The sequence below is a fragment of the Tyto alba genome, unplaced genomic scaffold (assembly GCF_018691265.1).
Source record: "Tyto alba isolate M040663 unplaced genomic scaffold, T.alba_DEE_v4.0 Super-Scaffold_33, whole genome shotgun sequence".
Classification (NCBI taxonomy): Eukaryota; Metazoa; Chordata; class Aves; order Strigiformes; family Tytonidae; genus Tyto; species Tyto alba.
This window is the reverse complement of record NW_024881308.1, coordinates 4,726,456-4,748,115: the sequence shown is the minus strand read 5'-3', so window position 1 is coordinate 4,748,115 and position 21,660 is coordinate 4,726,456. Positions and strand designations below refer to the sequence as shown.

Below are 21,660 nucleotides of genomic sequence, written 5' to 3'. Positions count from 1 at the left end.
CATCTCCAGCAGAGTTAAGCACCAAACTGAGCACAAGCAGGTCAGAAAGGCACCATGCAGAAGACCTACACTGGACAGACTGAAGGACACTGGTGCTTTACAGGGCCTTCTGGTTCGGGAGTAGAACCAGCAGGGAATCACAGCAAATTTGCACACAGCTTCTGTTCCCCTGGGTCTTCCATATTCAAGAGCAAACATGGCAGAAATTCAACATAACCAGTATAACCACATACCAAGGGATGAGCTGACAAGCTGACATTCCCTTTTCTTAGGGAAAATCCCACACATTGGCATGTGATGACTAAAAATCTTCTCAGCAGCTCACACTACCTACCACAGTTATCTGAAGAGATGCAAGTTGGATTCCCAAAATTATGAGGTACTTCACAGGGCACCCTTCATTTCCTGAAAAATATCAGTATCCTCGATGCATTTACACCACAATCCCAGAGGCAGCCTGCAAGAAGGGCCTCAACAGCTTTCCTTTGGGGAAGGTGGAATTTGCTCTTTGATCCACCTTGTGCTCACTTCTTGACATGAATGTGCATATGATAGAGACACTAAAATAAGATTCATTCTTGTGCAAGAAGCCTGTTCGTGATCTGTCCTACTGCAGACCCACACAGGAGGCTCACAGCTCAGCACCGCAGTATGGGCTTGTAATGGGGCTGAATTACAGCCCACAGCAAGCGTTTTAGCAGCTGAGTGACAAGGACCCTTTATGTATTTGTGTTTACTATTTGTGTATGGAAGTGAGGTTAAAATCATGCCTGTTAAACAGCCAGGTTATCACCAGAGTATAACTGCATCCTTCACTGGAAGCCACTGCTAAGGGGCAATAGTGGTCACTTAGGAGCTTCTCTCTGCTCAGGGATTCAGTTAATTCTTGCGGATGCAAAGTTCCCACCTCAACTCCCAAATGCACCTTTACAATAATTGATCCTTCAGTGGCCAAGGTGGGATTCTCCATGGCTTCTGGACCTAGTGGGGAAAGCAGTGAGGCTGTCAGCGCTTCTCTGTGTGCAGAATAACATCTCTCTGGAGAGGTGAGGAGCCGGCGGGGACAGGACCCTTTATTCTTCTAGAAGCCAGTTTGCATTTTTAAGCAAACATCCATCCAGCTTTGAAGAGAGCAAGTGACTTGCAGAAGAATTCAAAGCCCCCACGTCAATGGGAGCGTTTGCAGCTGGGACTAATGGCGAGAAAACCATGAGTCCCCCCCGTCCCGCCCTCGGAGCGCGTGTGACAACCGCGCCAGTGTTCCTCGTGGCAGCGGAGGCGGCAGCTACCAGGCACAGCGAGTCCCGCCGGCCTGCTGCAGGCTGGCTCTCCTCCCGTGCTCCCACTGAAAATCAGGACGCATGAGGAGCGGGGAGAACGGGGGCCTTAGGAAGAAAGGTAGAAAAAGCCTTATGGGATCAGTGCAGAGGGTCTGAGGAAGGACAGAGACTTACACACCACTATAGCAAGTCTCTGTTTTACTGACGATCGGCTGTTGCCACGTTATACAGACTTTTGGAAGTTCCTGAGCCTACAGAGAACAGCAGCAGGCTCTCCAAGCATCCTATGCATCATTTATTTAAACCACTTTCAAAAATCTTGGGTTGCCAAAGTCTCTGAGTTAAGAGTTTACAGCCCAGCCCTGTAAAGACTAAGGGGTGGGAGAAATGTTGTTCACATCTGAAATCCAGCCCTGAATTCTGAGCTCTTAGTATCACTGAACAAAGTCTGGGATACAACAAGAGAAGGGTTTGATCTCAGTTTGCTCCCCAAGAAACAGGATGGCCAGCACAACATGGTAGAGTTTCACTGCTTTAACTGAGCAAAAAAAATGAAATAGAAGAGCTCTCCCTGTTTACCCCTGCTCAGAGGGCAGTGGGAAGACACGACAATGTGGAGTGCTGTGACCTCCTCCCACACCTCACCTGATGCAGTGCAGTTAATCCATCTTCATTGCACAGGTCTGGGCTGATGTTGCTCTTCAGCAAGTAACACACTGTAAGGGAAGAAGACAGGAGGAAAGGACAGTCAGATCAGTAATCCTAACACATGTCTTGCTCTCTGCTAGCCCTAGCCAGTTCAAGACAAAGGCAACCCACACCAGCAGGCTGTTCCAGCGTGGGCAGAGCTGCAGGAGACCTCGCAGCCAAGAGCCCAACACTGGTGTGAATCCACAGCCACTGCAGCACTGGCAAGAAAAAAAGCCTTCTTGGTTTTACCCAGCAGAGAGCACCAGCATACAATTTTCTCCCAACTTCCTTCCAAGGGAGACTGCTATTTCAGCTGTCATTTTCACATGGTTGTGCTGGAACAGTCTACGTTTTTATCTTGCGCTTTGCAACATCTGAGTGCGACCTCTGCACATGGCAGCCCAGGAGAGCTCAAAGTCAATCAGGGATTTTTGAGTCCTGAGTGACAACCATAACAGAGATCTCACTGTGGGAGGGATGAGGTCCTGCCTCAAGAGGTTATCAATCAAGAATGAGAAGCTCAATACGTTCAGGGGCCTGCCACATCTGAAAAACACTGGGGTTGCTTTGGTCACTTCACATGAGCTGTTGGGTATTTGAAGAAAGCTTTCTAGAAGCTTTATTTTTTTAATTAATGCTTTGGAAAGGATAAGAAAAAAATGAAAATTTCTGAAACACATGGAAAGTTGTTAGCTCCTAGGTGAAAATAAAGTTTGCTGTGGGGTACAGGTCTTTCACAGGGTAATAGCAATGAGGCTGGCAGGGGATGTAAATTAATAGCAACATCAGGAACTCTTTAAATTCAACACTGTTGACAGATCTTGATGATCTATACCCATCTTCTGTTGTTTACTTGCTCATTCCCTGCTTTTTCTCCAGAGATTTCACTACCTAATGCTTTTCCCACCTCAGATGTCACTGACAGCACACACACAAGCCACAGGTTCGTAATCATCTCCCTGGGACCAGGGCAGCGACAGATATCTCATCTTATTTGATGGCAAGGATGAAACCATTAAGTGAAACCAGAGCTGCAAAATAAGGAACACTAACAAAGCTAAAAATGCAATAATCATCTTCAGAGCTGGCAATCAAAGCAACTGCAAGGCTGCTCGCTCCCACAGCGCCCGGCAGCCCCTCCTTCGCTGCTTTTCCAAGTCAGAAGGAGCTCCTTCCCCAGCACATCCACAGGGCTGTCCCTGGGGACAGAGCACTTCTGGCATCCAAAGCACAACATGGAAAACATGTCCACAATGACATCAATGTTGATTTATGAAGCTTTGTTTAAAAGATCTGGAAAATGCACTCACAAGAAAGGCAAATCGAAACCAATGCGAAGTTTAGTTTGGAAGCCACCGGTCTGATACTATCGAAAAGGAAGGCAAAACCAGACAGAAGCAAAATATCTTATATCGCAGGACTGTTTCACCTAGCTCAAAATGAATGCTGGAATTTACGTTTGCTGGAAATAATTTCAAGGCATTGACACCTGGTTGATGAAACTGATACAAAAAAAGCAGAATACAACAAAGAACAAAACTCATCCCCCACCACCCCGAGTCCAGATTGAGTTTTTTCCAGCTCAAAGGCCAGTGCAGGAAGCCCACGCCTACACCCAGCTCACACCCCCTAACACTTGCATGCTTGACAGTAATAAGAGTGCTGAAGCCCAGCCAGTATATCCAATTTAATAACTGTGCTTCTACTGTTTCTGGCCAGCCCCAAACTCCTGCTCACCTAATCCAAGCTGAGTGATAGGCGAGTCATTCATCAGTGGATCTGGTCGTCTCTTATTTACTTTGGATGCTCTGCCATTAGGGTTTTAATTCAATCTCAGTCATTTAAGAGCCATTGTGTACTAATGACATGCAGCTCCATAATCATGTTTTGCCTGATTATGGAGATTTGGACAAGTAGATGCTGGCAGATTAACTTTACAAGTGCTGTCCCTCTGTGGGAAGAAGCAGTAGCATAAATCCCAGCTTGTTATGGAATATGGGATTTTGTGTTGAAGGCTCTGTGATCACGGCTTGATGGAGCCTGTAAGAGTCCTTGAAGGGTTAAGATTCAGAGGAGGATTTATCTCACCATAAAGCAGCTTTGAATTCTCCACTAACCCCTGCATCAGCCCTCATGTTTGTAGTACACCTCCCCTTAGCTCCCATTTGCCCTCAGGACTGGCTCACCACAGCCCTCAAAACACTTCCCAGTATCTCCTAACGCACCGAAGACTGACAACCACAAGACACCAAAAAGAGCACAGAGAAGGTAGGTATGGATGTGATAGCAATGAGTCCAGGCAAACGTGGCCTGAAGAAGAAATCACACTCCTTTCCAAGCAGCTGCAAGCTGAAGTTTGCATCTTGGGGCTTAGCAGGGGGAGCACAAGGCTGAGCAGCAATGAGTCCTGGCTCCTTCTCTACAGTCAGAGGGATGTTGCCTCCAGTATTCTTCACGCTCCGGACAACAAACCCCAACAGCTAGGCAGAAGGCTCAAAGAGCTGCTATTTCCTATTATCTTCCCACCAAGCTCGTAGCAGAACGCAGCCCCGATTCCTACCCACCACCCCCAGCAGCAGGGCACGGGGTGGCAAAGAGCAGCTTCAGCAGGCCCTGCTCCCCGCAGAGGGACGAGGAGGGAGGACACGGGCATCTTCCCTATGCCCACTACCCAGGAACAGCCCCTCCCACGTGGCCGGGAAGAACAAGTCCTCCTTTCTGATAAACTTCAGGAGAAACGTGCATTTGTGGGTTTTCCAGTGCCTTAAGATTAGGAAAGGGGGGGGCACAGCTGCGACACTTTGCAGTGCTGGAAGCCGGACCCTCAGCTCCAGGGCTGTGGCACTGCCACCAACCCACTCTGCTGCTTAATGCACCACCGAAGGGACAGGGACCTGAGCAAGCAAAGTGCCTCTCCTCAAGCCTGCCGGTGCCGCACTCCTCGCTGCAGAGCCCCTTCTCCTCCCACCCCAGGCACCAACGATGCCATACAGGTAGGAAGGATACGCTTCAGCTCACAGGGACACAGATTATTCACTTGATGCCAGCTGATGGCTCAAGCCTCAGCACACCACTGCTGAAAGGAAGATCCCCCCCCATCCGCACAAGGTATAGAGTGGAAGTGGGTCCTCTGCAAGCTCAGGTCACAAGGAGCCCAACAGAATGGGCTTCTGCAGGTCACATCGGCAGGTTCAGCAGGCAGCAGCCTCCACTTTAACACTTACGATTAACTTCTTAAAGAGAGCTCAGCGCCTAAAATGCTGAGCTCTTCAAAATCTGCCCTGCTTTGCATATAGGCAGGGGGCAGGTGGGGAGAAGGGGCTGGATGCGTGGATATACTTTCTTATGTGTCAGGCACAGGTTGTAGGAAGCAGTTTCAAGTGCATAGCAAATGAAGGAATTAAAATTGTTACAATAAGAGCTGGATGAACAAATTGTTGTGAATAATTCATTGCAAATTATATTAACTGAGCAATCACTCAAATGTATTTTCCATTATTCTGCTTGCTCTGCCTATAATTGAACCTCTCACACGCCAAAATGGTGTACATTAATCTTCAATTTATATTTTATCATTCACATCTGTGCTGTGTTAAATGAAAAAAGCTCCCTCAACAGCTGTGAAAATACATCCTAGGTTTTAAGTCACCCTCCATCACATGTCTTGGGGCAGTCTCAGACAGATTCTCCTCCCTGAACACAACAAACCCACTTCTCGGGAGCTCCCTCTCCTCCCAAGCGTGTCCAAGCCTTGCTTATTCTCCCCAAAACCTATAAATCAGAGAGAAGACAAAAAAAGCACTGAAAAGACCCTAAGGAAAATTCAATGCAGGGTAATCAGCTCTCTCACCTGAAGAGATATTACAGCGCTATGGTTTTTCATCAATGCTACTTCCCACTGAGTTTATACTAGTAACAGCTTTTCCAGAAAAGTTCGTAAACCAGATGAAGACTTTTCCATGCAGAAAAAATGCCTTTGTCAGTGCAGTTCCCCTTAGGTCAATAAGCTATACCATAAAATTCTGGATACTGTTACACTCCCATCTATACCCAGCATCTGCATACCTCAAGTATTAATAACTCATAGGAGGAAAAAGCCAACTGAAATGGATATAGACACCAGGGAGGGAACAAAAAGAAAAACAAACACCTTTCTGGGAGAAGGTCGTGATTCTTCCAAAAAATACATAGTGGCAAACTGTCTATACTGGCAAACAGGCTTACCTGTGTGCTCCAAATTTACATACACACACAGAACATTAGTTTTTAAAAATCAGGTTTATCTTGATCCTTTGCACTCAATGAATTCTTTCTGAAAATATTTAAACTCTTCCGGTTCACTTTCTGGTTCTCAGACCACCTTTAAAAAGCTACTATTGCACTGAGGCCTCTACAGCAATAGAATAATTCTTGTATGTTTATACCTGATTTCACTGAATAAAATGAAGTTTCACTTGGATTAAGATGCACGCTTTTACACACTGCTAGAAGTCACTTCCACCCAATGCAGCTTTAGTCAAAAACCCGGTGTAGTGGAAGAAACTCTTCCCAGCGTTACTTGCAGTGAGATACTGGTGGTGTCGGTGCCACACGGGTGTGTTGGCAAATGTCTAGAAAGGCTGATCCCCAGCCTTCCAGTCACGGTCCTACGGATGGGCTCAGCTACTTCAAAGCTGCATTTTTACTGCTCTAGTTTTGCAGGGATATTTATTACGCAGAGAAACATTGCCAGGAAAACCGCATTGAAGCTATGAGCACTCTGCCAGCAAAGCATCCAGCTTCCTAACACAGCCTACTATGATACTCATATTTAAGAGCTTATCTAAACCCTGAGCAGTAACAGGATGAATTTACTCAGCCTTATTTTCCACTCTCTGCAACATACAACTGATAGCCCATCCTGGTCCACTGATAAACTCTGCAGCTCCCTAAAGCTTTTTGAAAGACAAAAAAACACAGAAAACAAAACCCCACACTCAGACAGCTTCAAACATTTAGTACACCTAAAAATAAATATGGCCCAGATTGCTGCTGAGCTAGGAACTGATACATGCCATCATGATTGATCACCAAGCCTTCTCGGGAAGGTTCAAAGCCTGTTAAGACACTTCCCACCTAGTTTATAGATGAGCACACACATTCCTTCTAATACACCCACAAAATCTGGGAAGTTTGGAAAGAGGCCAGCAGAGCCCCATCTGCTTTGTGCCATGTTCACACAGGCAGGGACACTTCATGCAGCTACACTCAGCCCAGGTGCTGCTTCTCTCAAGGAAAATCTATTTCTGCTTTTTGCTTAAGAGGGCATACCCTTCCTTAGCCCCAAGGAGCCTGCTTCGCATGGCAGGTTCTTCCTGCAGAGCTTTGGGCCTGGTTCATACACAAGTTTTATTCTGGCAGCAAGTGAGAGTTGTCAACAACCTGTACATTTATTTAATGTGAAGGGTCCAAAATTCTTTCTCTCCCTCTTTGTGCCTATTTCAATCAATTTTTGCTTTATGCTTTGACACCTATCCATCACTGCAGTGCTAGAGCACCAGGAAGAATACTGTAAGGGGACAGCCACCTACAGCTGCATCTTGGATAAATGGGCCATAGCCAGGTGCCTAAACCCTTCAGCATCCCACATTCTTCTTGTTCTACATATACAGGACTTCATGCTCTCATAATCCATTTAGAGCTAATGATGCTAAAGCATCTTTCTTTCATGGCTGCCATCCACTTGGGATTACTCAGATAAGTAACAGTGTGCAAGTTACCCATCTGCAACCAGCAATGCTCAAAGGACACAGCAGAAACAAAGCCAAATTCATGTCAGCTGGGAAAATATAAATTAGAGGGTGCTGCCATCTGACATTTCTAAGAATGTAGCGTCATGTTTGAAAGCATCCTCATCCTCTCGTCCTGCTCAGACTAACAGTGAAATCGGTCCACGTAGGAGGTACCAAATACATAAAGGAAAACTACAGTCAGATTATTTTCTTGGTTTCCCATTCCTCATCTATTATTGAAAGAATAAATAATTTTGGTATGATTTTTAAACAGATGATGGGCTTTAAAAGGGATGAGTGTTTTATATAACCTTTGGGCTCAGGTGCCCTCCAGCAGGATTTCTGTGGGCAGGAGCCAGGAAAGCTAAATATGGGGCTTTCCCAATATCAGTGGGACAGTGACACCTGGGCTCCCAAAGAGCCTCTTCTCTCTTTAAGAGGCATTTTGGAGAAGGTATTTGAATGGTGCTGATTTAAAAGGCACTAAAAAAAATAAATTAAGTCAGCCTTATGGAGGTATGGATCAAGGAGACCAAGGCCAAATTTCCCAAGGGTGCAGGAGCTGTAGCCATGAGCAGAGCAGTGCTCAGCAGAAGGCACTGACAACGCGCAAAGGGAATTGTCCCACTGCGGTCAGAGCCACGCGAGGCAGTGGCCTGAGCAGGGAACACCAACAGAAAGTGAGGGATGAGGGACAGCCATGTCCCCCAGCAGCGACTCGATAGCAACCTGTATCCCCCATCTCTCAAGTTTGCACCTGAAGTGTTGGGTTTGGTGGGTGCAAGCAGGCAAGGAACACATCTCGCTTCCCTTTGTGTTTCAGGCAGAGTTAGACGAAGGGCACCTAAGGAGTAAGTAAATGTTCGACTGGGACCTCCTGTACTCCTCCTGCTTTGGCTTCTTCCAGTTTGCTTTCTACAAAAACCTCTTCTTGGAAGTCGTGACAACACACGCAAATCCATTCAGACAAACACAACATCAAAGCCTTTTATCTGAGTAGCACAGAGGATCCCACTTATATACCTGTTCAGAAACCACATTTGAGGTATTGGACCAAAACCTATCTACTGAGACATGCAGTCATCACTTGTGATGTCTATACTAAGCTTATTAGAAAATAAATCTTTAAGTGTGCCAAAAGAGAAATGCAGAAAAAAAAAAAATATTTGGCTTTAATAGAAATTACAGCTTAAGAAGTATTTAGATAAAAGGGAACAATGGTGTCAGGAGGTAAACTTCTGCAGCTGTCTGAGCACATGAAGAGCTTCCCCAATTACATTAATACACTAACATAACAGGTGATCTGAGGAGCAGAATTGCAGTACTCCCCCAAGCTCCACACAGAGCCAGCCTGCCCGTATTTGCAAGAGGATACTCTAATATGCTCTGTGTAGCAGGAAATACTTCATATTGCCATTTGAAAGTGTTATTAGGTTCCAGAGTCAACAGCCTCTGCCCCAGTTTGTATTTCAGGCATCCTATGGGCTCAGCTAAGCAGCTGTATGTTGACCTGAACCACATGAATGGTTTTAACAGTCTCAATTATAAAACAGGAAACTTTCTATTTAGAGTAATGGAAAAGAGGTTTTGGTGGAGGGGTGGGGAAACACATATCTGCTTTCCAAGCTGCCCTGAATTAATACCAAACAATTCCCTGCAGTGACCATAGCCCAGGAGCTCGCCAGCAGACCGGGCTCCCCACCTTTCTCTGCTCCTCAGCCTGCCCCCACTTCAGAGACCCTTTTTCTCTGTTGTGCATCTCTAACCTTGCCCTGGTCTTTAGAGAAGCCCCAACTGCTCTGGCTGTTTTGGTACCTTCTCCACCCTCAGCAGCATCCACTCTCCATCAGCATGTTTTGGTTTGGTTTGGTTTTCCTTCCAACTTTGTCTCCCTTTAGTTTAGGATGGTGTCGTGGTTTAGGCCTGATTGGCAGCCAACCACAATGCAGCACCTCTCTCTCCCTTCCCCTCCAGCAATGAGAAGGGACAGAGAGCCAGGCTTGGGGTTCAAGATAGGACTGGGATGGGGAAAAATTCCCCTTTATGATCATGAGCAAAAGGCAGACTCGTTAGGGAAGAAAAAAAAAAGAACATACATTTATTACAGACACTAACAACACATAACAGAGTAGGACAGTGAGAGGCATTGCCACATCTTGAGAACACCTTCCCCCCACCCCTCCCTTCTTCCCGGGCTCAGCTCTGCTCCCGATATCTCTACCTCCTCCCCCAGGGGCGCAGGGGCAGGGAATGGGGGGTGCAGTCAGCGCTGCCACTTCCTTCATCTTCGGTGAGGGGAGTGTCCAAAACTTGTTACCCCCTGCTCCATCGTGGTCCCCCTCTCACAGCAGACAGTCCTCCACAAACTTTCTCTGACTTGAATTCCTCCCTGGGCCGCAGCGTTCCCCACACTGCTCCGTCATGGGTCACTAACTTCCTCCAACTGGATTCCCTCCCACGGCTGCAGCCCTTCCCGAGCTGCTCCGGCGTGGGACTCCCCCGCATGCTGCAATCCTCCCAGCACTGAATTACAGCAGCAGGCTGCCTTTTCCCATGAGACCCGGCCTTCTTCGGGCACAGAACCTTGATCATTCGAGCAGGAGCAACAGGCCATAAATCAATGTCTGCTCCACCGTAGATCTTCATGGGTGGCAGGGGGGGCCACCCTGCCGTCTCACCACAGGATACAGGGGGATCTCTGCTCCGGCACACCTCCCCCCTCCTTTCTTCCTCCGTTCCTCCACTGACCTTGGTGTTCACGCAGCTGCAGCAACTCCTCCTCACAAGTCCAACTGCCCGTCACCACGTCCCTTCTTAAATACGTTATCATAGAGGCGCAGCTGATTGGATTAATTTCCCAAACAGAAGTGGAGCTGACGTGGAGCTGGGGGAGCTTCGAGAAGCTTCTCACAGGGGGCCGCCCCGATAGCCCCCTCACCTGCCACCAAAAAACTCCACCACTCACTCAACCCAGGACAGATGGGTACTTTGGGGATGAAGATCTTTCAAGAGAGTCAGGACAAAATCACATCCTTAGGTCTGCTCCCATGGATCACATGGATCCAGGCATACATGAAACAGGGTGCCATGGAGCCAAGGTCTAAACGCCTGTGTAAGGCAGAGGCGAGGTGTGCCAGGACACGCTCTGCAGTACAGCCCCCTCAAAACCAGCTCTGTGTGACCAGCCCCCAGGTCCCCCCCAGCCCAGGTGGGTCTCACACCATTACCCCACATGGGAGAATGCAGCGGGCATGCCAGAAGTAAAGTTGTAATCTGTTAAAACATCAACCCCGCTCCACAGCACCATTTCTTACTGGAAACGCTGCATTGACACGCAGTGCTGGAGAGGAAATGTCTATAAAAGCAGAAAGTCCTCCCCCTTTCTTTTTTTTTGTTCAAATAAAGAGACTGTGGTTTCCTTTTTAAAAGCAAACAGTACGGAAAGAAAACTTTCATGCAAGTTTAGCAGCAACCCGAACTTTACCAGAGAAGATTCGGCTGATCTTTCGCAGCCCTTCTGCTTTTGCAACCTGTAATTATTCAGCAGCAGATTTTACAAGATTCAGAGATTTGAATTTCAACAGAGCCTTTCATCCAGACATCTCTGAAAGCACTGCTGCCATTAGCAGAGCGAGCTCCAGGCTGTCTCCTGGGATTTTACAATCAGTATTTGCCTCATTTCACAGATGTGACATCTCAGCTTGAGTTAGACCAAGACTCCGGAGGCTCAGGTTTCTTTGTCAAGGTCACAGTGACAGTCCATGCCACAGCTGTGACAGTGCCCCTGAGTCCCAGGTCCCAGTTCCAACCCTTTAAACACAAGAAAACTCTCCTTTCCTGTCCCCCGTCCTCTCAGTTGTGCAGCTGAAGTCTCCACACTAACAGCTTTGACAGCAATCAGACCCCAAGGTGAGCCTTGTGTTTGACAAGAGTTTGGTTTGCCCATGAGTATTCTAAAAAGGGAAATGGAAGCTGTGGCTGGGCAGCAGCTCTCGGCCAGTATCACTCACCCAGGAGGGTCTCCAGTGCTCAGTCGGGACCTCTTTGCCGCCCACATCGGGGACCTGGGCTGGGGCAGGAGAGCAAGTCGCAAGAGGTGGGGGAGCAAGGTCATCTGAAGGGCCTGCAGTGGGGGCAGCATGCTTCATTTAATTAAATCAGGAATCATGCCATCACCAAGGTGGATAAGAAAGCACGTTTGGTCGCCAAGCCTGTATGTGACAACCATCTCTGATCTTCACCAGCAACACAGCCAGGAAAACCTCTTTTTTATATCCCCTCTCACAAGCCCAAGTCCCAGAAGTTTGCAAGCTTTCAGGGCTGATCAAAGTCCAGTATTTCCCCAGGGTTTCAAACCACTTGTCTTTCAATCTTCATTTCAGCACCTATCACACAGACAAATCATACAGTCTAGAACTTTTTTTTGCATTAACGAAAAAGCGCATTTAATTTGCTCTCCAGGTCAAACACCTCCAATCCCAAAGCAGCCCCCGATGTGGAGTATCACCCCCGTCCAGTGCCCACGACAGCCCAACACTGGCACGGGCTGAAGGGGCAGCGGGCAACTGTCACAGGCCACTGTGACCACATAAAGTCCCACAGCCAGTGGCACACTGCTTCTTGGTGGGACCTGGCCTGGGGCACGGCTGGTCCTTGTACCACCGAATACCAAGCAGGGGCATTTCCAGGAAATACCTGTGCGCCCCAACTCTCCACGCTGGAGATTTGTTTTCAGCATAACCAAACAGATTTGAGAGCCACGGGGACTCCTCTCCCAGCCCTCAGCAACCAGCAGACCCTTGTGAGAGAAGTCAAGAGAGTTTATCCGTGAACATCATCATGAAAAGTATTCAGCACTGCATGGAAACCAGTGCATACATTTGAGAGTTGAATCAAGAGTTAGCACCTGAGCTTGGCAGAAATGCAGGTTTTTCACAGCTACAGTAATACTTATAATCAATGAGACAGGCCTGACAGAAGGTATATGATGAAATCCGTGTGATGGCTGCTGTGCACAGAGGATACTAGTCCCCCCCAGCCAGGGGCTGAAGCTGAGACCACCCATTTCATGGGCCCTGGGCCCAATCCAGTTGAGGATGGTCTGCTCAATAAAGACCACAGCATAAAGTTGCTGTAGACTGCTAGTCATGCAATCCAAATTTAGACCCTCGAGTATCCAAGTTAAAAATTTAAAAATAAAATAAAATACTAGTGGACAAAACTTTAATTTCCTTAATGTTTCCAAATGTCCTTGAAGAAGGTTTGAAATCCCCTTCCATGACTCCTCAGAGACTGTGCAAAAGTCAAACCAAGCAGGCATGCAGTGATACAACATGACTGTCAAGTGCTTTGCATACAGACTACCTTGTTTTAATAGTTATTTCACCTGCTCCATCACACAAAGTTGAAAACTATTTGAAACTTCTTCTTTCACAAGTTCTGTGTGATCTCTCCTTCCCACCACCTCAAGAAGATGAGTGTTCCCAGTCTGGATGATGCAATATAACTTCATTGCTGGGAGATCAGCCCACGGGGAAGCAGCCTGAGAGATTGACAGGTCATTTAGACTTTTCAGAATTAAAATTCCAACTTGTTGCCTTCGCCCATCCCTGCCATATCTGCAGACACCAAAGTGCCAGCAGCCTCATGCGAACTCAACACAAGACAGCTTTTGCTGCCAGCTCTCCTCTGCTGAGTTTCCTGCACTCTGATGCAGTAAAGAAAGAAACCACACATGGGGTTGGGAGCACTTTCCTTTTTAGTAAGTCGCTCCCTCACTTTCAAAAGCCATCTCAGTGAGCTTAAAACATTAATCTGCAGAATACGGCTTGAATTCAGCAAAACCCTTCAGATCAGAGCTGGGCGGAGAGAGAAAACCATCTCCCCCTCACAGACTGCTGAGGTGTGTACGTCGTGGCAGAGGAACAAGGATGCTCTCTCACAGGAGGGCAGGTCTGGGGCCCAAACCCACAGGCACAGCTCACACCAGGGATGTGAGCTCAGGGCTCCCAACACTTATAAGATTGCTCTAACAGCCTTCGGGTCAATTTAGGAGTCTTACTTAACGTAAAGAGGAAAAGAGCTGAAATTCTTCAGAAAGTGCTTTGGCCTTAGTGCTGCAGATCAGGTCACCAATGTTTCATCCTGCTTCTGAGATGAGCACTTTCATCTCAGCACCTACAGTGATTTTAAAAATTTTATTTATTTTGCTTTGCATTTCCATCTGAGCTTACTAATACTAACAAAACACCTAGTTTAAACCACCAGATTAAAAAATGCAGAATTCCTACAGCTCTTATGCAGGTTTAAAGCATTGCATTTATCAGAGCAGTATCTTTGAACATTGAAGACATAACTCCTGAATGCTGGGAACAAGGAGTTACAGGCAACAGCAGGGAGCAGAGGGAGCACAACATATCCCACCTCTCTCTTTTTGTCCCTTCGACAGGTCTCCTGTCTTGGCATGAAAGACCCTGACCAACTCTCCACGTTAGTACTACAAGTCAAATGCCTCCTATGCCCTCTTCAGCAAGAGTCAGATCAGAGGAGTTACAGTTTTCCTTTCTGGAACAGTGAGGAAAAGCTTCAGTTTGCCAAAGTATATTGCATTTCCCAAGAAAACTGCAGTTTTCAGAATAACTAACAGTCATTAAAATTCCCCATTAAGTTTTGCCATTAACAGTGGCGGGACCATTCCCTCTCCACAGTGGTGAAAACTCTGCTTACTTCTGTATTAAAACCAGTTTTGTTAATGAACCATTTTATTCCATCCTGTTTGCTTATAAGAGAGCTCCCTCACCAGCAGATCCTTCACATCAGGGAGTTTTTCGTTACGTATTTAACACTACAGGAGCCCAAGTGTCATGGGCCACCTTTTAGCTGTCACAATGCAAGAAAGGTGACATCCATCCTCTGGGCTTGAACGGCAGTTTGCCTGTACTCACTGCATCCCTTACACCTACAGATGAGCAAAAGGGGAGAGAGCCTCCTTACACTCTCCAGCCAGGGCTGCTTCTGTGCAGTGGAGGAGGAAAGACAGCATGATTAAACTACCTAAAAAAACCCCCACATTTTGAACATTAAGACAAGAGGAAAGCCAGGCTAGAGCTTTTCACCATCTCCCATCCATTCCACAGTCTAATATTTTGACTTGAAAAGTTACAGTAACAACAAAATGCTTTAATAGCTAAGCCCACCTTAGGAAGTTCATTAAAGTAATTAATGCTTAAGTGGCTGCTTACACGGTTCTGCCGACAGCACTAATTACAGGTTGCAGAGGTGGATCCCAGTGACAGCACAGGGAACCCAGAGCTGGTTGGAGGCTCATGCACAGCTCTGGGAAGACGTACCGTCCTGTGCTACCGCTTGGGCCTGATTCAGCACTCCCCTACTTTTTCCTGCTGCTAAAACCAAAATTCAGTATCTCCAGCACTAAGTCTAACTGAGCAATTCTGGCAGCTTCTGGTGAAAGAACATGTATTTTTCTGCTGACCAACATCCAGCAGAAGAACCCTGTAGTGTCTTACTCAACAGCCTTTTTGAGATGAAGTCCTTCAAGAACGGGAGCGGGCCTGTCTAGCCAGGGTGATGGGGCCCTGACAGACCATCATGAGGACAGGAATCAAGGTGCTCTGGTTCCTGAAGACACCACAGACCATTTTTTATCCTTGTGAAATGAAATGGGGGGGTTGCACTCTCCCTCACTAAACCAGGGGTATAACCTTCCTCACACAAGCAGTCCTGTCCTTCAAACATGGGCAGAGACCCACATGCTCGGTGTGACTTGTGCCAAGAGCACTTGTACCTGTTTGGGGAGATGCAGGAAATCTGATCCTCTTTACTAGATCTGTGATCAATTATAAGATCCCTCCTCAACTGTTTCTGGTCCTACCTTTGTCTGGAAAAAGCAGAGTCTTAAAAAAAATTATTTCTTTCCAAGCAGCTGTTTGTAACAAGCTTCTGAGATGCTTCCCACGTTTCACAGACTGAAACAAATCCAACTCCAGGCCTCCATTACCACCCCAGTTAATGCTACAACAGAGAAATCCTGTTTCTTTCTGTACATCTCATCATAAAGAATAATTCCCAGGAAAAGGAGCTCGCCAGACCAAGACCATCCAATGAGGTCCGGATCTCACATGAGCAGCTGCAACCAGTACAGTTGTATAATGGAAACCTGACCTACAAACCTTGAACCAAATTCTAGCTGTTCCCCTTTGAACAGGGAACATGAGAAGGCTTCGCACTTCTGCCCTGGCTGCTGCCAGCTCTTACAGCTGTAACCTCTGGCTTGGCCCCATGCCCTGACAGGACCATTACCTCTCCTCCATCCGGCACGCCTGGGAAGAAGGGGATCACCAGCAAAATGCAAGTTAAAATGAGCCCTGGTTGCGTAAGTTGCATCATCAGTGCAACCTATTACTAAGGGACAGAGCACATTTTGCTGGCCAAGATCTCCAGGCCTCAACACGTGGAAGGACAGAAGATGGAGCAACGGCGCCGGCACTGCCTCTTCCACCAAACAGGGCACTAGGAGCACGGCAGCAAGGCAGAGTTTCCCAAAAAACATGCATCCCTCATAGAGCAAATGGACACACATGGTGCTCTGGGGACAGAAAAACTGCAGGGGCTAAAAGCAGCAAGATGACACTCAGGCTTGGCATGAGGCACAGATAGTTTTCAGGACAGGCCACATTAACCTCTTCACTGCTGAAGCCTCGCTCCCCAGCAGGGCTGGCCTCAGGAGGGTTGTTTCTCTAGACAGACTCAATAAACCAAATTGGTTTCAGGTGTTCTGTGCCTGTAATGCACAAGAGCGTCAAAGAGATTAAAAAGGAGAACATACACACCAGGGATTTCTAGTAAATAAAACACCCATAAAGGCAGAGATGAATGCTCAGCACACACAGGCGAGGTTCAGTCAAGGCCATCCCCACTGCAGGTGGGGAGGAACAAATCACAGCAGCTGTGAGCTGCAGAGTCACCGAGGGAAGGGGGCAAGATGTAAGGCAAAGCCATCTCCTCCTCCCCAGCACCAGCCCACCAGCACCAGGTTTGAGAGCCCTGGTCAGATGGGAATTCAGATAGACCTGAGCCCCAGAGCATCTGGGCAAGATATGCAAACCTGCCTTGGATTTCTATTTTGCAGTAAAAATCCAAGGGCATTAGAAAGAGGTTCTTCCAGGAACTGTGGGAGAAGCAGAAGCTCTTATAAAGAGGTCCTTACATTGTCAGCAGTTTTGGGATGCTTTGCAACCATCTGGTCCCTCCTTCCCGACTCCGGAGTATTTAAATCAAGAGTTCCTTCAGATAGTGAACTAAATTTGAACGACAAGGTTTCCCCCAACTTCTTGGCTGGCAATCCCTTCCTTTCTGATATTTCCAAAGGAGAAATTTGCTGTTGATGAAGCACATGCCCCAGGACTAAACCAGCAGCGAGAGGCAGGGGCCAGGCTACGCTGACCCACTGATGGGTCCTATTTGGCCACATTTGTGGATCAGCTCCCACGTGTCCATGTCACACAGGGCACCGTACCTCCCCTCAGATAATGATTCCCTTTCACAAGAAAAATAGCTTGATAAAAACTGCTGACTCCTGTTCCACTTATCACAAGAAAAAAACAAAACCAGTTTGGAGACACGGGACAGGGCTACGTGAGCCTCTTTTGGAAGATGCCCCTCCGCCACCCCCAGCCTTTCCAAGCGGTCAGTTTGAGTGTGTTAAAGACAACAGGAGCACAGCGAGGTATGTTTTAGACATCACATGCAACTGCAGCGGACAATAACTCACTAAAAACCTGATTTACTTAATGACTGTACCAGCAGCTTTGCAAAACGTGGGTGATTTCAGAGGAAGCCGGTGCCTTGCTGCTGCTCTGAGTCACGGGAAGTGCAGCGCCGCAGCCAAGCCCCGGAGCGAGGCAGGAACACTGAAATTTCCCCCAACTATTCTTATCTTGTCGCACAGTAACTCGAGGCTCGTTTTCAAAACCGGGGCCTATTCAGAGCAAACAAACAAGCCACCACATTCACTAAACCCTGCTGCGTCCGGGAAAGCGCTGTAAATCACGTGTGTAGACAGGATTTACATGCAGAAGCGACAAGGAAAGCACATCTGCAATGATTTTATGGCACACCAGCACAGATAATGGTTTTGTGCTCCTAAAAACAGGTGATTTAAATTCCAGGGTGCCACAGATTTTAATGCCGAGTTAATTTTTCCTCTCTTCTGTGTTCTAGCATACATCCATTATCGAGTGAGCAGAACTCACAAAAATCAGATTTCCTGAAGATAGAGTACAAGAAAATTATGTTTTCTACAGCAAATCAGTTCAACAGAGGCTCAATAAAACATGATTGATAATTAGTGTTTTCTTTTTGACAGCTAGTAGCAATTGTCTTCTCCTTAAATCTAGTGCATTTGCCAATTTAAAGCTAATCCTTCCAAAAATGAAACAAAACATCTGGCAAAAAATTCCCAGTGAATATTGGCTAAGATTTACAAAGATTTACACCAGAGCATCACCTGCTACAGCATCAGACAACTCAACAGTAATTAATGTACAGCCAACATGGCCTTGTGGAAAGAGCCATCAGGCGAATGGCAAATGGATGGGAATAGCTAAATCAGTTTAGGTTTCTCCTAACAGGTGTGGATCAAAAGGAAACTAACCTGATTAGGAAGGAGGGAGACTCTGATACAGATTAATCGAGCAAAGCAGAACAGCTATAAAGTGACATTTATGGTTGCTTTCCTTACCAGTGTCACACAGAGCAGCCAGCATGTACCAGCGGATCTGGCCCAGATTTATGGGCTAAGGGTAGACCCCTTTAAATAAGGACAGCTTCCCTCTCCCCAGGCTTACTTTCTCAGCTAGCAGCTGTCCAAAAAAAAAAAAAAAAATAGGCCATTAAAAAAAAGCCCCCCAAAATTTAATTAAATAGAGTAAGTGATGCTCATTGCCTATTGGCAGTGCCATTCTCCCTGCACCGGGCAGCTCGTCCTGATTACAGGCAGGTCGAAGCCACATTGCCAGACCAAGGCTCCTGGCTCAGCCCATTCCAGCCAGCGGGAAGAACCACGCAGGAAGGTTTTGGTTCAAGCACCAGCTGTGCCCATGTATGGATCCCCAAGCATCCTGCTCTGAGGATGCGTGCCTGTGGTTATGTGGTCCCCAGTATACGTTGGCATTCCGACTAAAGCAGAGCATGTCAGTGCTCCCCGGGAAGCTGGCAGCGCTGAATCTTGCAGGCACACAACACACACTCCCCCCAGGGGCATCCTGCCTGCCTTCCCAAGGGACCCCAGGGGGATCCCGGTACCTGCACCAGCCAGAGCACCTGAGACCCATCACCTCCTCCTGCAAATCCTCTCCCCCATGGGATTAGCTCACTGTTATGCACAGCTGCCACCACTGCTTACAAGGGGCTAATTTTTGTTAAATGCAGACACTCACTGACCTGTTGGGTGCCTGGGATCCTGCGCCACTGGTCACTCACTAACCACTACCTTAAAAACCCTCTGGCACATACAGCACACCTACCAAGCTTCTCATTAACATCAGGGCCAGCCGGTGCGGTGCCTTCGCGGCGAGACGCGCTGAGGCTGGCAGGGGAAAAAGCCCCACAGAGCCCCTCACACACCCGCTCTCCCCAAACCCCACGGGAACGACTCACTCCCGTGGGGTGATGATGGTGCAAAAGGCTCCCCCGCCACCAGACTCGAAGAAGGCTGCCCTGGCCACATCCCCACGCGATCCTGCCAGTCCCTGCTTTCCGGAGCTGTGCGCATCCCAGGGGACACACAAGCATCAGTATACATTTTCTTTCCAAAGCAAATACCCGTCCCCCAGCCTGTGATCCTTTTGCTCACGTTAAATGCCTAAGCCCACAAGTCAGCACTTTACACGATCACTCTGCAAGTGTGCCAAATCTAAGGAGGTTTTCGTTGCTCCAGGAGGCTGTCCAGAGCTCGCCCTGCTCCTGCACTGTCTGCATCCTGCTCCGGCAAGGAGACCCCCAGCCTTCCCTTCGCCTACCCCACAAGCATTTCCACCAGCAAACCCCCTCCTGTCACATCTCTGTCACCCTGCTTGCCATTACTAACAGCCCTTGGAGCTGTAAGGATGAGACCAAGTGCTCCCGCGGCACCAGGAGGACGCGGAAGGCACGCCTGGCCCTCCTGCTCTGGGGCCAGCTCCTGCCCACCGTGGGGAGGCAGCCTCCCACTCTGCAGGCTTCTGCTGCAGCAAATTCAGACTTCCCAACAAGAGCAAGGGGACGCCCACAACAAAACAGCCAGTGGCCTACGTCCTCTCATATTTTAGTGAGAGATAATAAATGCAGCCAAGGCTTTGCATGAGTCTCACCAAACGTCCATGCTCGTGCTTAGGTCAGACACTATCTGACACCTCCCAAGGAGCTGACATTGCATTGGATGTTATCAGGATCTAACACAGAAACTGCTTTGGGACATGGCAAAACTGCAAGACCAACTTTGCCTACAGCAGTGTGAATGAACATCCTTCTCTTGCCACCCACTCCCAAGACCCCTGGTCTGTGGGTGACAAAGCTGTTATTTTCCTCTCCCAGTCACACAGCAACCAGTGCTGGTATCTTGACCCTGCAAATCAGCCTGCTGGGTTTTGAAGCCCTCTCCAGCATCCCATCTGTGGCATCTCAGGACCTCCACAGGCGATGCTCCACGGAGGAGCTCTTTCCAGAGGGCAGAGCAAAGACAGGACAGCTGGCAAATGAGGTGCCGCAGCGATAAACAGCAGGTTGCAAGGAGCAGTTTTAAACAGATGGGGCTCAGTGGGTACGTAAACAGGATCCCCCGTTTCTTTCCTGTTCCACAGCTGGAAAACCCACAGCCCCTTCCTGCGGGAAGGGAAGGAGGAGGGCGGGGAGCCCACGCACTGGGGTGGGTTTCCAGAATGGGTAATGGCTGCCCAAGGGAACCACTCCTCCCCACAGCAAAGAGGCAAGATGTTTCCACTGCTGCTGGGAACTCCTGGTGCTGATCAGAGCAATTCCCAAGGGGGAAAAAAGGCCATGTCAGTATATTTTAATACCATGGGGCAGGAGTGCCTAACTGGGTGGTCTTTACACCAGGATCCAACAGAAAGGAGCTGAGCATTTTTCAGATGGACTCGGTATTCTTAAGGAGCAGAAATACATTAGGTGACAAACCAAACTGACTTCGGTGGAAGTTAAAATATCTAAATATCTTTAAAGATCTGTGCCAAAACGCTCAGGGTTTCACAAGAAGCCCTCAGTTCATGGTAGCAGAATGTGCTCGTGTTGAGGAAGGCTGAATAAGCAACATGTTTCTGGAAGCTTTCAAACCCAAGAGAACGATCAAGAAAAGCCAGATGGTCAGACCTCTGTCTTGTCACCCTTGCACTGCTCTGGGCACAGATCTTCCACCTCTAGCTGCAATTCAAGCTGTCAGTCCAACTTCACAGGAGGAAGTCAGTCAACAAATATTGCCATTCAGCTAGAAGGCAAGTCTTTGAATGTAAGTGAACCAGGAAATATTTCCTGTTCTCTTTTTTCCCCTCAGGATAACTGGACAGAGCAACACTGCAAACATTCCCGTTACTAAACACATGGAAAATCTCAGAGCACTGAGTGATACAGTGCAATGCTGTCCCAAAACTTGAACCGACACTCCAGATTTAGTGGTGACCAGTACTCAAATGACAATTTTCCTTACTCTAAAGAGCACTGGAAAATTGCCACATAGAGTAATTTGGGTCAGGAAAAGCAGCAGCTTGCTCATAGCTTTTCACAATTGCATGACTGAAGTTATGGAAGAATAAATTTACTGTGAAAGCATACAGGGAATCCTGCTTAGATGCCCTTTAAGATGAAATTTTAAACTCACTGGCCCTTCTAATAAAAGCAAAATGGACTTC

General features: G+C 47.7%; 1 pseudogene; it reads right to left on the bottom strand.

Annotated features, from left to right (window-relative positions):
* LOC122154162 overlaps positions 1 to 21,660 on the bottom strand; it is a 60,085-nt pseudogene that overhangs the window by 8,871 nt on the left and 29,554 nt on the right.